The sequence below is a fragment of the Pinus tabuliformis genome, chromosome 9 (genome assembly GCF_031772625.1).
Source record: "Pinus tabuliformis cultivar Carrire ecotype Pingquan chromosome 9, CPIR1, whole genome shotgun sequence".
NCBI classification, from domain to species: Eukaryota; Viridiplantae; Streptophyta; class Pinopsida; order Pinales; family Pinaceae; genus Pinus; species Pinus tabuliformis.
In genome coordinates, this window is record NC_142307.1 from 1,896,526,918 (window position 1) to 1,896,543,801 (window position 16,884).

Consider the following 16,884-nt stretch of genomic DNA (forward strand, 5'->3'; position numbering starts at 1 on the left):
CAAGTTAGCCACTCATACTACCTATCCCTAGGTCCTACTGCTGTTTGCGAGACTTAGGGTAGGGTAACGCTCCCTAGACACTGTGCAGGTGAGTTACTTCCAGGACTAACACTCCCCAGAAACTACGCAGGTGGTTTATAAAACTTCATAGACACCACCCAGGCGAGTTAGTCTCAGCACTAATGCAAGCATTGTGGGATTTGAGCCACATTTTTTGGCCTAGAGCCCGTGACACTACTAAGAATGGAATGATCACTTAGAATTAGTAAGGATGTAGGGAAACAATGATGCAAAATCAATAATATGAACAAGATCATCACCAGACCGCTACTAGCCATGACATGCATTTCATCAAACATATCATCAACATGTAACCACATGCATGTGTCATGCATGCCAAAACTAATGAAGAAATCATACATGCAACTCATACCTGCAAGAAAATCTGACATAGCTACTGATGTCGATGCCCTCTTGCGCTTTCTCACTCTTCCTTTTCCTTCTTTCTCCAAGAATCCAAGTATGCCACACCCTCTAAGAGTGCTCCAAGAAAACTCTAAGTATCCAAGAGTCTGAGAGAGAGAGAGAGAGAGAGAGAGAGGGAGAGAGAGAGAGAGAGAGAATAATGAGAGAGCTCCAACACTGAACTGATCAATCGCCCACCACTGATCCTTAGAAGCCTTTTTATTAATGATGCCTCTATTTTCTTCATTTTCCATTATTTTCCTTCAATTTCCTCCTCACATGCAACTTGTGACCTTTCACCTTCCCTTTCTCCTAATTTCCATTATTTTCATAAATAAAATTCCAATTAATGCCTCATCCCTTTCAAAGCCTTAGCCATTGCCTTTGACAAATTCCTTAGCCATAAACAACCAAGTGAACACCCACTAGGATTTTCTCCCCACCTTTCATCTTCAAATACGTGTCCCATCATCCATGGTATTTATATATTTTTACATGGAATTTTCACCAGCTTTGTTACACACACACACATATATATATCGTTTATTTTCTATATCTCTCCCTTCCCCCCACCCTGCCCTTTAACAATGTCTTTATCTCCTTTCCTCTCTCCTTCTCTCTCTCCCCCCATCATTGTCGCTACCTTGTTGTTATCTTCCAATTTCATTTGCAATAACATTATTTCTCTCTCTTTCTCTCTCTTTATCCCTCTCCCCTATACCCCCCTCTCTCTCATTATCCCCTACATTACCCCTAATCTCTCTCTCTCTCATTTACACCCCATTCTCCCCCTATCTATATCTCTGTTTCCCTCCCTCTCTCCTTTACTTTTCCCCCTTCCTCTCATTATCTCTGATCCTATCTCCCAATTCCTTTATTTATTTATCCATCCATACCTCCCTCAATCCCTCCTTCACATAAAAACTCTATCTAACTCTCTCCCTCTCTCTTCCCTCTAGATCTATCTCTATCTCCCTTCCTCTATCATTCTCCCTCTCCACCCCTCTCTCATTCTCTTCCCCCCATCATCTCTATCTTTGAGTCTTCCTCTCTCTCTCCCTACCTCCCATATATATATGTATATATATATATGTATATATATATATATATGTATATATATATATATATATATGTATATATATATATATATATATGTATATATATATATATATATATATATATATATATATATATATATATAGATAGATAGATAGATAGATATATAGATAGAGAGAGAGAGAGAGAGAGAGAGATACCTTCCTACCTCTTAATAACCCCTCTCCAACTATATCTCTACATTCCTTCATGTGCCTCCCACAATTCTCTCTTTCTCCCCACCATGACTCTCCCTCTCCCTCTCCCTTCCCCAACCCCACTCTCCCACTCTCTCCCTTCCCCCATCTTTCATTATTTCTGACACATTTGACTCTCACTAACACATGCTCTCTCCCCCTATATAATTGTCCCTTGAACCCTATCTCCATACCTCTCTCCCCTCCCATGCACCCAAGCCCACCTTAACCATCCCTCCCAGTTTTAGGAATACTTGCATGTTCCTAGTGGAAGCAGTGCATGTGTTTTCCTAGTAATAAGAATGTCCACATGTTCCTATGACTATATATGTGTTCACGATTTTAGTTCTAGGAATGTACATGCACAATGAGTTGGTTTCTTTTCATATATGTTCCAAATCACAAACATGGTAGTTTGAGTTATAAATAAATGAAAACATCAATTTTTGATACACACAGACAAACACACACACACACGCACATGGATATATATATATATATATATATATATGTGTGTGTGTTTGTGTGTGTGTGTGATGTTATTTTTCTATAGGTTAGACAACTCCATTGTCCATGAGATTATCAACAATTCACAAGTATGCAAAGGAATTTTATCATAGTTGTGACATAATTCAAATGGTAGGTAGGTCCTCATGGCAAGATGAGATACCACTTAACCCCCAACTAACCTTTAAGTTTTTCTAAAAGTGAGCCATTGATTCGTAGGGCTAATTAATTTCCTAGCAAGAAGGATTCAAGCACAATATATAATTACCACAACATATTACTTAACTAGGTTAGCTAAAGTAGAAATGGTGAAATATTGTAGTGTGAAGATTGCTTCTATGTTTTTGTTTCAGAATATCGTTACACACTTTGGATTCTTGAATATATTGATGAGTGATCAACGAACCCATTTTATAAAAAATAAAATTGAGGCTCTTACAAAATATTTTCAGATCTATCATGAGAAGGGTATTATGTATCATCCACAAGTGAATGGCACCATGGAGGTCTTTAACAAAATATTGGAGACCACGCTGACAAAAGTTTACAATGAAGATAGAGATGATTGGGACTTGAAAATTTCTATTGTTTTGTGGGTATACTAGACCATGTCAAAGAAGCTAATTAGGAAGACACCTTTCCAATAGGTCTATTGGTAAGAAGCGGCTATGTTGATGGAATTTATAGTTACATGTCTTTGTATTGTTGCCACTGTAGGGATAGAAATTTATGGCGCAGTCAAGCAAACGCTAGTGGAGTAACTAAAGCTGGAGAAGGATAGATTTATAGTGGGATTTTAGAAATATATACAAAATATTAGATAGAAGGCATGGATTGATTCCCACATCAAATAAAATCAGTTCCAAGTGGGTTACCTAGTCCTAATGTATCACAACAAGTTTATGAAATCAATTGGTAAATTCCAAATGCGCTACTTTGGACCTTATGTTATTCCATGTGTCAAAGAGGTAGGTGAAGTTTAGTTTAAAAAATTAAATAGCGATCCCCTTAATGAAATCATAAATGGGAGTATGTTGAAGTTGTACAGAGATAGCCACTATATGACCCAATGATGACATGTAAAAAAAATAAAATATTTTACAATGTTATTTATGGTTGCAGGTGCACACTTTGTAATGGAGATTCCAAGGAAACCGTATGACATAACATCGAAGATAATATATCTGTTGAGACATCAGTACTGTCATTGATGGAAATATGAATTGAATATATATAATATACAAACAGAATCCCAAGAAGTGTCATACCCAAGTAGAAAGAGGAGCAGTACCAAAGAGAAGAGAAAGAAGCAATTCAAAGAGAAGACATAGAGAGCTAAAGGAAAGCTCACCAAGTAGAAAGAGGAGCAGTACCAAAGAGAAGAGAAAGAAGCAATTCAAAGAGAAGACATAGAGAGCTAAAGGAAAGCTCACCACTCAAAACTTTGATCGTCGATCCTATATAAGACCTATGATCTGATCTTCAATCTCTGACTTTGATCTCCGATCTCTGATGCCGATCTTCGATCTCTGACTCTGATGTCTAATCTTTGACTCTCATCTCTGATGTGCAATGTGGGCCTCCGATGCAATGTGGACCTCCAATATCCAATGTGCGATATGGAGCTCCGATCTTCAACCTATAATATGTGGACCTTTCGAGATTTAAGTTAATGATTTAATTATTAAATTGCATCTATCCTTTATCGAAAATTTTAAATGTGTTGATGGTGTTAGACCTGCCAACATTCAGGGGATCTCGCCAATATGAAGTCCCAACTAGACCTCACACAGTTTGGTGTAGGAGTCCCTTCCAGTACGATGGATCGGTTTCCATTATCTTAAAGATATGCCTTAGCTCATTCTTTTCAGCACATGAGAGTGGTTTAATTAGTCTTTGAACAATGAGGTTCACATGTCAGGTGAGTGCTTAGTGTCGCTTGTGTCAAGGTTGTTTCACTGTAAAGGGATAGGGTGAGGGTGAGACTCAAGTTAAAAGGGAATAGTCCCAACTCTGTTAAAGACACACAACATAGCAGGACATGCACATTTTTCGACAGAGTAGTCCACATGGATGTAGTAGTCACAAACAGAAGGTGAATAGTTAACATGTGCAACACCCAATGAAATATTCCACATGAGTGCAACGGTCATTATAACAAGTTTACAAGAATGAGTATGTCGAATGTCAGGCAGAATAGTGCACACAAGCGGGACAACGTTAACAACTGATACAACACATTTCAAATAGCATATGTACTAAAACAACTCAAATAGTTCAACTGTCTTAATACAAGTTAAAACAACATGCATTACAAGCATCTAAATAATAGTATTACAAATGAATACAATACATATGTGAAAATGTCATGGAATGTTAACAAGCTTTTGAATTAAGTGAAGTTTCCAAGACACATCTATACACCATTACATCACTAACCCTAATAGCACAGCGTTGGAGCCACTACTCGCTCCTCAAAGGAAATGTTATAGACTCTCAAGGATATGTGGGAAGAGTAAAGGTGAAAAGCCTTTTGCATGTATAAATGAGGGGTATATATAGCCAAGGGTGAAACTAAACCTTCTAACTGTTCAACTTCCCTCATGGCTATTTGACTTACACTACTGTTCAACTTACATGACTCTTTAACTCCATCCATGTGTCTCTTCGACTTCCACATTACATTACATTTATTACAGAGTTATGACCCAACATACTAATGTGGCCGAGGTGACTCATGACACAACTCGACATGATACTGTTGGTATGCACATACTGGTTATGTTGTTCATGTCAAGCTATTGTGCTCCTGAGTGATGAGTGTGCCCATGGTGTACCATAGCTTCACCTTCATATGGCAGAGTGTGCAGAGTATTCGATGGCCTTGGTATTTGCTTAATGTTTCATGTGCCCATGTGTCCCCTTTCTTGGTATTAGGCTTGGTTCATGTGTTCATCCATTCACGAACAACACTAACATTCCGTAGGATCTGGCTCAGCTTGGAGGAAGAACTGCACAATTTTTTTCAGGGAGGCAATGGGGGAAGTTGGGAGGACACTAGCAATGAAAACTGTGTAGATTTGCAGGGGAGGCTGGGAGTAGGTTGCAGGAGCTTGATGGAGAAAACTCCGAAGAACTGGGAGCTAGGAATGCAGGGCATGTTTGCATAGTTTCTAGGCTGAGTGGGGTGTCGGGAAGCTAGAGGACAATCCAAGAAAACTGCACAAATTTCAAGAGGATCCGGAGGTCAGCTGATAGGGGAATTGATTGATAGAATTGTGTAATCTTCAGAGATAGTGTAGTGATACGTAGCTGGTGATTTTCCCTCATGTCTGCGCAATTTCTTCAGTCAGTAGAGGTGGGCATGATGCTATCTTTTGCATAATGTTTTGGAGGATATAAGGTTGGGGTCACTGCCTGGTCAAACCCTCTGGTTGACTATTAGGAGGCTTAATAGATTGGCTTGTGGGCAGGGTAGATTAAGATGGATTCTTGGGAAAAATTTGTGGTATTCTGGATAACATTCATCCAGGTCAATTCTAGGATTGCACAGTGAAGACTGCCTAGGAGGCAACCACAAGATCTACACAGTTATGGGAAACAATACATGATCATTTAGGGTTGAGACTACAGAGTTCAACTCAACAGAGGTCCAACCGATGGAGGGTGGCCTAGTCGGCAGGGATTTGGAAAAATGGTTAGGCGTGTGAGTAAGTGAACTTGTGTATACATGACCTCGCGAAAAGACACTGAGCATGACTTGACTACAAGACATCTTGAGCCAACAAGACAACATGTCTCAGTGGGAATTGACTATGGGTTTGTCTAATGGTGAAAGCGGCAAGTGTGACACTTTGGATAGACCTTCAAATAATCGTGTCGACACTTGTGTGATAGTGCTTTCAACATTATATGTGAGTGCAATAGATGTTTACATTGTGAATACAACTCATACACAAAATTCAACATCACTAGAACAAGGTGGCAAGCATGACATAGCAATCAACATGCCGAAGGTGACAGCTGGTCAATCAAGTGAAAAGGAAGCAAGACATGTATAGGAAACACATGAAATGATTTTTTTGTGTTTACACACAAGCATGCTACTAAAGACATGATGATATGAAAATGACCAACAATCTTTAAAATTCAACTAAGAGATGTACTTAGAAATATTTTCTTTACTTACCATGCTTACCCTCAAGATGATCATGCATCCAATGGATTTTTCATGCGGTCCTGACGTTTACCATGGCTTAGTTGCTTAGTCCTTCTCCTCGATTACTTTGGGTTGATCTTATCATGTCAAACTTTCCTATATTCACTGGGTGATGGATCGGTGTGGTTTTAGTGGGAAGTGATTGCTACAAAGATGAGGCCATGGGAGACCCATTTGTGTAGTTTCTACATGAAAGGCCGACATGACAACTTGGACAAAATTGCATAGTTTTGAGGAATAGGACACCGCTGTTGGATGGTGACCCTGGGAGGACACCTCTGCACAATTTCTTAGTGCAAGGCATCCTGATTTCTCTACACATTTCTGAAGAGAAGTGTTTGCTGCCTAACTTCTCTGGGCATTTCTGGAGAGCAGTGCTAGCTGGGGTCTCTGTGGGCCATGGGGTTTTATAAGACAAGGGAGGAAGCTTGATGGTTATAGAAGCAAATTGAAAAGTTCTAGGAAGTTGAATGAGGTTAGGTTTCTTGGGAAATAGCTAAGTGTGATATCAGTGACATAGATGTAAACAGTGATCGGACTTGATTGTGATCACACAAGAACACTAAGTGACACAACGTAGACCATCCAGAATGCGTAAGACATACTTTTCTTGATGCACCAACCTTTGTGCAAAGTGCACGTGAAGTGAGTGTGAAACATGTCTATGTGATGACAACCACTCATATGCAAACAATTCCCTTGAAGAAAAGCAAAATTCCCTTTTCATGAAAAATAACAACCCCTATTCCCAATGATGACACTTCTTGCATAATATTAGAACACAGACAATTCTTAAGATCAAGGAGGGGAGATTGAAATCATCAGCTTACAACAAGTGACCAAGGATGATCAATTGCAAGAACCAAGGTAGGCTCTAGAATTTTCATGCAAGGCAAAATTTAGAGGGCGGTTGTAGCTGCTACAACATTCACGACACACTGATAGAACTCCAACTCTCTGTATGGATCTTGTTTCGTCGAAAGCGAGTCTAACCCTTTCAGAATTATTGTTCGAGTCCTTGATCATGATGCCTTCAACACTAGCTAGTTCGAAAGTTGTAGTCCCTACCATTCTCTTCATCAGTCAGTACACATTACAAGCTGAGTCAACCTAATTTTTTCCATTAGGGATGAGGGGTATATTGATGCACAAATAATCTAACTGTGAGAGTTTAAGTTTCATCTCTAGTGCTTTTGTTCTACCAGTAGGCCTGGATAGTACCCCGATGTAGTCACACGGGAACACAAGAATTACACTACTGCCAGTGAGCCTGATTAATACCCTGGTGGAGTTACTTGTATCACCTCTCTGCACAAGAAGCCTTTCTCTTCTTTTTCCTTATTCATTTTTCATTTTTCATTTTTTCAAATATTTGTGCATAAGAGCTTATTTATTTCAGAGGCGGAAGAGGGATCCCAACTGATTGAGAGCAGAAGAGGTTGTTCCTTCATAGAAGTATGTTATGTATACCTATGACATCTTTGTTAAGGTTTTCCCCCTCACCTTACTCTATTTGACTGAGCTGAAAGGGTTAACCCAAAAGAACTGATTAGAGTAGGTAGTACTAGTTAATAGTGCAATCGTCGTGTTTTCACAAACACTCAATCTGAACAAAACACATTTTCCATCAAGGAATCATTGATATCATTGAATGAACATAAAATTTCTTCATAAAGAAACAAGACAACAAATAACCAGATGTTGATAGTTGTACAAGTTCTCCTAGATTTTCCCGGCTTGTCTCGAGAGCCAAACACAGTTTCATGAGAGGCTAACCTACAAGTGCAAGAAAGGAAAAAGAAAAAGTAGAAGTAAAGCGAAAGAGAAAAAAGTAAGAAAAGGAAGAAAGAAAGAAAACCAAACCAACTAAGCAATCAAATAGACATGCAAACCAAAAAGTGTAGCCAAGAAAGAAGCAAAGACTAATCCTACTCCCATAATAAATAGTGCATGGGCCTAGTCACATGAAGTGGTATTTCCAATGTAGCCACTAGCGCATTGGCTGGCCCATGATAGCGAATATATGAAAATATGCATGTAAACCAATGAACAAGACATCTTTAAAAATGAAGACCAACGCACTCCAAGTTTTAAGACATCCACGAAAAGAAAAGAATCAATGCATAGGACGTACATTCTATGGACTTAACATGGTGTTGTGACACACTGCATGTTGGTGATAAGCATGAACACTTTATTGACTATGACACACAAGAAAGCATGAGAAAGTGAGACAACTTATGCCTTGCAAGCGTGCTTGTTGTATATGATTCCTCCAATGCATGAGCGATGGGATCATGTGGTCTGGGTGGAGGAAATGAAATGTGTTGGGTTGATCTTCAATGCGAATCAGAGCGTGATGAGGAGCCTTGGGTGTTTTGAAAATTTTCTGGTTGGAAGTGGAGCTAATCTCATGACAAGGAGGGCCTGACATAACCATCAGCCCAGGGTAAAGTGCCTTGATAGCCTAGGCCATTTCCACTCAGTCAATACATATATCATCAAAGCCCAATGGATTAGAAATATTAACAGTGAGTGAATCAACATCATGATCAATTCAAGAAGTATAGAGATCATGACAAGCATGATCAGAAAATTTGGGATGTTCATTGACATCCTCATGATTTGATGAATAATGTAGAGGGGTGGATGAGAAACAAGGATGTTCACCCTTTGTGTTTTCAAAAACGATAGATGGGATGGATTTTCAAAGGAATATTTGTCCTCTCTGCAATTTAATCACAGGGTGACATCCGATCCGTTCTGTGAACGATCAGAAGTAGAAACATCCGGAAATGAGATTTTAGAGGGAGAATAAAAAGTAGGAGAATCACAAGGCATGTTAGGATAGAGTGGATGAGGCATAGATGGAAGGGAGTCATCCTTCATTGTGGGTTCTTCTTTAGATTCCTACACACACTCATCATGAATGATAGCACAGGTTGGTTGCACAACACCAACTCCATCGACAACTCGATCCTCATTCACCATAAGTGTGTAGTTCAGAATGAAAGAACATAAGATAGTGCAATCCATAGGATCAATGGAACATGGGGAGGGAGGTTGAATCCACGTGACAAAAAGTGGGCTTGAAAGCCAAATTTGTGCAAATATCAAGAGAAGGTGGTGTAGGAGGATGTGATAGTTCAACATATCTGCATGCACCTTCTCCCGCCTCGCATTGTAGAGCTAGAGATCTTTGATGAGAAGAGGGTGGAAAGTCACATGTGATAGTGACCTCATTAGTCTTAGATTTGGAAGCTCTAACACCAAGGTATGCGGGGAGGGGTTTCAATGATTCTAAGAATTGTGTATTTTCAGGTATGTAAAGAAGATACTCAAATCATCCATTCACAAATTCCCAGTGAATCACATATTCAGGAAATCGGTATGAAAGATTACAAAAGTGTGTGTGAAATTCTCAATGGATTCATTAAGTTCTTTCCATAATTTCTGAATTTACTTATTGACTTCTCGACATCCAAAATGATTGAAATCATGATCTATCTCTACAACCGGATGAGGGAGAGAGTGAATACTTTTTTCGGGTAGCGAGACATTCCAATGTAGTGGGTGTCCTCGAAGCATCTATGAGAACAATACACAAGTCATGTAATATTGAAATATTAGATGCCCTTCACAGTAGCCTACAATGCCAACTACATGTCTAACCGAGGCTGCTTGGCCTTCACCATCGCATGTTTTACATGAGAAGTTATTCTACAGCTCTTCCAAGATTTAAAGTGATTTCCATAAGACATACACTCCGGAAGAGAAATTCTATGTTTAGTCATGATAAGCATGTGAATATTAAAACAGATTGTGTGGAATCAACTTGTCATTTGACCCTCCTTCTAACACTAGAAGTGTGAACAGTTCTAGACCCACCAAAATTCAGGGGATCTCCCCGATATGAAGTCCCAGCTATACCTCACATGATTTGGTGTAGGATTCCCATTTAGTATGATGGCCCAATTTCCATTATCTTAAAGATATGCCTTAGCTCTTTCTTGTCAACACATGAGAGTGGTTTACTATGTCTTCGAACAACGAGGTTCACGTGCCTACTGAGTGCTTAGTGTCGCTTCTGTTAAGGTTCTTTCATTGCAGAGGGAGAGGGTGAGAGTGAGTCTCAAGTCGAAAGAGAATAGTCCCAGCTCTGTTAGACACACAACACAACATGACATGAACAACTTTCGGTGTAGTAGTCCACATAGTTGCAGAAACCCTTCCAGCAAAGTAGTCCACACAGATGCCAAAACCACAAGAATAAGGTGAATAGATAGCACATTCAATGCTCAACAGAATACTCCACATGAGTCTGATGGTCATTATAATAGCTTTACAAGAATGAATCTATTGAGTTTCTGCTGGAATAGTCCAAATGGGTGAGACAATGTTATCAACAGATACAACACATTTCCAACATCATATGTACTAAAACCACCAAAATAGTTTAACTGTCTTAATACAGGTTAAAGAAACATGCATTACAAGTGTCCAAAGAATAGTCTTAAGAATAAATACAATACATATGTGAAAATGTGCTAGTCTGTTAACAGGTTTCTGAATTAAACAAAAGTTCCAAGACACATCCACACACCATTACATCACTAACCCTGATAGTGAGGAGTTGGAGGAACTACCCACTCCTTAAAGGAAATATTATAGACTCTCAAGGCTATGTGGGAGGAGCCATGGTGAAAAGGCTTTGGCATGTACAAATGAGGGGTATATATAGCCAAGGGTGAAATTGAGCCTCGTGATTGTTAGACTTCCCTCATGATTGTTTGACTTACATGAATCTTTGAATTCATTCATCAGTCTCCTGGACTTCCACGTTACATTACATTGATTACATAATTATGAACCAAAGAGGTGTTGTGGAAGAGGTGACTCATGACACAACTCGACATGACACTACTGGTATGCACATGTTGGTTGTGTTGTTTGTGTTGCATTGTTGTGCTGCTGAGTGATGAGTGTGCCCATGGTGTACCATATATTCACCTCTATATAGAAAACTGTGCATATTATTTGATGGTATTGGTGTTCCCTTGATGTTGCACATGTGCATGTATCCCCTTCACTGGTAGTTGGCATGCTTCATATGTTCATTTGTTCATGAACAAGTTTCCTAGCATGGGCTCCTTATTAATCTCATTCATCATCATGCCATGTCTTATCCATATACTTGTATCTTCAATCACTCATGTAAGTACGACATCAAATCAAGAAATACCCTAGTCTACCATGATGAGTCATCTTTCGTTTTCAGGTGTAGGTGACTGAGAGAGAGGAGAAGGTTCTGAAACTACGTAAAGTACATTTCAGGTCAGGCCATGGGATTTGGGGCACTACCAAGGAAAATTGGGTAGAGGTCATTGGGAGGCTCAGATGAGCAGTTTGGAACAACAGTGACATTCTATAGAATCTTGCTCAGATGGGAGGTAGAACAGTGCAATTGTTTCAGGGAGGTAGAGCCAATAGTAGGGAGGACATTAGCAGTGAAAAATATGAATATTCTCAGGGGAGGATGGGAGCAGGATGTGAGAGCTTGCTCACGAAAACTACTCAAAACTAGGAGGTAGGCATGCATGACATGTATGTGCAGTTTCCAGGCTGAGCAATGTGTCATGGAGCTAGAGGAAAGTCCAAGAAAATTGCACAGCTTTCAAGAGGAGTAGCAGGCTAGCTGACAGGGGGACTGGCTGACAGAATAACGCAATTTTTAGAGACAATGTAGTGATAGACATTTGGTGACTGTACCTCATGTCTGTGCAATTTCTTCATTTAGTGGCGATTGGAATGATGACAACTTATCTGCAATTTCTTGGAGGAGTGAGGGTCAGGGCCACTGCCCGGTCAAACTCTTTGGTTGACCAGCAGGAGGCTTGATAGATTAGCTTACATGCAGCATAAATTGAGATGCCTTCATGGGAAATTTCTATGCTATTCTGGCTTACACTCAGTGAGGTCAATTCTAGGATTGTACAGTGGAAAATTCCTGGGAGGCAACCTCAAGATCTGTGAAATTCTAGTTAGTAGTACATGGTCACTGAGGGCTGAGACTGTGCAGTACGGCTCAGCGGAGGACTGAACGATGGAGGGTGGTCCAGTTGATAGGTATTCGGAAAAATGGTTAATTGTGTGAGCGAGTGAACTTGTGTATACATGAACTTATGAACAAACACTAAACATGAGTTGAGGATAAGACATCTCAAACCAACAAGACAACATGTCTCATTGTGACTAACTGCGGAACTGTCTAATGGTGAATGCGACAAGTGTGACACTTCCGATAGACCTTCGGATGAATGTGACAACACTTGCATGACAGTCCTTACAATATTGTGTGTGAGTGCGAAAGATGTTTTCATAGCAAACAAAACTCATACACAAACTTCAACGTCACCATAATAAGGCCACAAACATGACATAACAATCAACATGCCGAAGACAATAATTGGTCACACAAGAGAAAAGGAAGAACGAGATGTAGAGGAAATACATGAAATCATTTTTTGGTGTTTTCACACAAACTTGCTACTAAAGACATGATGATAAGGAAATGATAAGAAGTCTTGCAAATTAAACTAAGAGATGTACTTAGAAATGTTTTCTTTACTTACCATAGCTGCCATCAAGAGAACCGTGCATCTGTTGGAGTTTTCATGTGGTCCTTACCTTTAACATCACTTAGTCTCTTAGTCCTTATCCTTGAATTCTTGGGGTTGATCACAGAAATTTCACATGGGAAATTTTTGTACAATGGTTCTAATATAATATTGCATCTGCCTCATTGTAGCTTTTCTATATTGCAAGTCTTTCAGGCGATGTCATCTTAAAACCTCCGATACAAACCTCCGATATCCATGTGGGGTCGACGTACAAAAGTGATGATGTGGCATGTGGGACCTCCTGACATCCATGATAATATGGTTTTGAGTTATTTTTTTGATTAAAATTTGGTCTCTCCTCTAATGAATGTGTCTTTTACTTTGTTGGTGAAACTCCTATATGTAGAAGCATAAACCTTCATTTTAAATTGTCTAATTTAAGTTATCTATTGCATAGAGCAAGACACATTCACAACTCGTGAGCATTACAGTGTTGGCGAAAAGAAGCTAAACGTTGAGAAGAGGAAGAAGGAAGTGATTATTGTCAGGATGAGGGCATGAGAGGCCCATCTCCACATTTTCTGCATGCAAGACCGACAGGTCAACTTGGACATTGCTACAAGAGGAACATGACACTGTTTCAGGATGGGGGCCCTGGGAGTACACCTCTGTGCAATTTATGTATGCAAGGCAATGTGATTGCTTTGTGCAATTCTAGAGAGAAGGGCTTGCTTCCTAACTACTCTATGCATTTCTAGAGAGCAGTGTTGGCTGGGGTCTGTATAGGCTGTGAGGTTTCAGGAGGCAAGGGAGGATGCTTAATGGTTGCAAAAGCAAAGTGAAAAGTTTTGGGAAGATGAACGAGGCTAGTTTTTTTGGGAAATGGCTAAGTGTGAGACTAGTGATGTAGATGTAAATAGTGATAGGACTCGACTGTGATCGCACACATACACTTAGCAACACAACCTAGAACATCCAAAATCCATAAGACATACTTTTCTGGATTCAAAATTTTTTGTGACAAGAGTATGTGAAGTGAGTGTGAAACGTGTCTATGTGATGACAACCACTCATACACACACAATTCCCTTGAAGCAAAACAACATTCCCTTTGCATGACAAACAACAACCCCTATGCCCAACGAAGACACATGCTGCATAAAGATGAGAACATGGAAAATTCTAAAGGTTAAGGAGGAGAGATTGAAATCATCAACTTACCAACATGTGACCAAGGATGATCGATCATAGGATCCAAGGTAGGCTCTAAAATTTTCATGTGAGCCAAAATTTGTAGGGTGGTTGTAGCCGCTACAATAGAATAGTACCTCCAATAATTCCCTCCAATTTTTTATTTCAGATATGGTTGTGGAACCAATCGGTTTTATTACAATGGTTCTAATATAATATTGCATCTGCCTCATTGTAGCTTTTCTATATTGCAAGTCTTTCGAGCGATGTCATCTTAAAACCTCTGATACAAACCTCCGATATCCATGTGGGGTCAACGTACAAAAGTGATGATGTGGCATGTGGGACCTCCTGACATTCATGATAATATGGTTTTGAGTTATTTGTTTGATTAAAAGTTGGTCTCTCCTCTAATGAATGTGTCTTTTACTTTATTGGCGAAACTCCTATATGTAGAAGTATAAACCTTCATTTTAAATTGTCTAATTTAAGTTATCTATTGCATAGAGCAAGACACAGTTCACAACTCGTGAGCATTACAGCGTTGGTGAAAATAAGCTAAAGGTTGAGAAGAGGAAGAAAATTCTTGATTGGATTAAAAATTTATGAAATTATACCTAAAACCTGTGCACAGTCACACGTGGACAGATTGAACGTGTGAATTTGGAAGTTGTCTGTGGAAGCTCATACTTTGAAAGGCTTGGACTTGTAGCTTAAAGGCTCAACGTTACATGACCTATGGAACTGCGGCACACATAACCTCAGAATTGTGGTGACTCGACTGATGGAGGTATGCATAAATTATATCTCAGACCCATAGCATGACATGATTGAAAATTGATACCTCTGCACACTCTTGAATAGTGAAGAACTTGTGGCCTTGAACGGTGAAGATTTTGGAGGATTGAATTGTGAAGAACTTGAATCCTTTGGATAGATAAGGACACTCCTATTTGGATCTTGGAAAATGGAAAAAATTAGGAGTCTGTGGTAGTATTATGGAGTGATTGTTTGACTATTGAAGGAAGTCCTAATGTTTTTGAAAGTAAGCCATTCATACATTCCATTTTTTAATTAAGAATACTGAAGGGTTGGTTCCCTAGAGGTTGGAGATTCTAAAAACAGGGTTGGAGAATTGATAATGATAGGATTGATGTGCTAGAGGTTAAAGCCTCACAAAATTCCAAGATGGTTCTTGGAAATATGTTGTAGCCTGGATTATTGAGGGGTTGGTGACCTCAGACATCATTGTACTCAAATTTTTATAAAATAGTATTTGTGTCCTTAGTTGTTTATAATAAAATCCTTATTATTTATTTTTCTAATTATAATTGTGAAGAATATTAACTTGTAAATATAAAAGTTGAAAATAGATATTCATTCACCCCCTTCTTAGTATTTCCAGCAATTGGTATCAGAGCCATATTCTTCATAATCAGCCTAACAATTGGAAGAAGGATTCTTAAGTCGTAATGCAGAATCAGGATTTAGGAAAAATTTCCAAATTTGATGGAACAAACTTTCACTTTTGGAAGTGTACAATGAAATTATTTTTAATGTATCTTGGACCTAAAGTATGGCAATCAATTATTGATGGTTATAAAGTTCCAACTACTCAACTGACAGATCAAGACAAACATAGAGTTTATGTAGCAAATGCCAACACACTAGATTCCATAGCAATTTGAATTACTGATTCAAAATTTACAAAAGTTATGAACTGTGAGTCTGCCAAGGAAATTTGGGACAAGCTTACTTCTATATATGATGGAGACTCCAAGGTCAAAAAGAGAAATCTCCGAACACATAGGAGAAAATTTGAGAGACTGACAAATGGATGATAAAAAAAATATTGCAACCTATTTCCTCCATGTAAATGAAGGCGTCAACTCACTCAAAGCTTTAGGTGAAACCGTTGAATAAAGCACAGTTGTCCAAAAAGTTTTGAAATCACTTCCATAATGTTTTGATTCCAAAGTTAGTGCCATAGAAGAAATGAAGGACTTGGATGATCTAAAAATTGATGCACTTCATGGGATTCTCATTGCATATGAAATGAGAATAGGAATCCCTAACTCCAAGGAATTTGCATTCAAACCTTCAAGGTCATCAAGAAAGGGAAAAATTATAATTACAACAGTGATGATTTCGACACTAAATCTGAGCTAGCTCAATTGGTAAGAAAACTAATGAAAGGGTCCAAACTCGAAGGAAAGTATCCTCTCATTTGTTTTAAATGTGGAATAATGTGGAAGGTGTTCAGGAAGAAAGGGTTTAACAAAAATAACTTCTTCTCCAAACAACATGACTTTGATGAAGAAGAATTCATGATTACTAAAAGCAAATCAACTAAAAATACCTTTCCACGCAAAAGAGATGATGATGAGTCCAATAAGGAAGATAATTATTCTGGAAGTCATGAAGTATTATTTATGGCATTTACAAATGAAGATGGTCTCAAACAAGAAGAAGAAGAAGGAGATTTAGATGATTTACTAATGAGTTCCATTGAAGAAAATGAGAAATTACGAAAGAAGGTCATCTCTCTCAAAGTGGAAAAAGAGGAAGAAAAAAGGAAGGAAGAATTCTT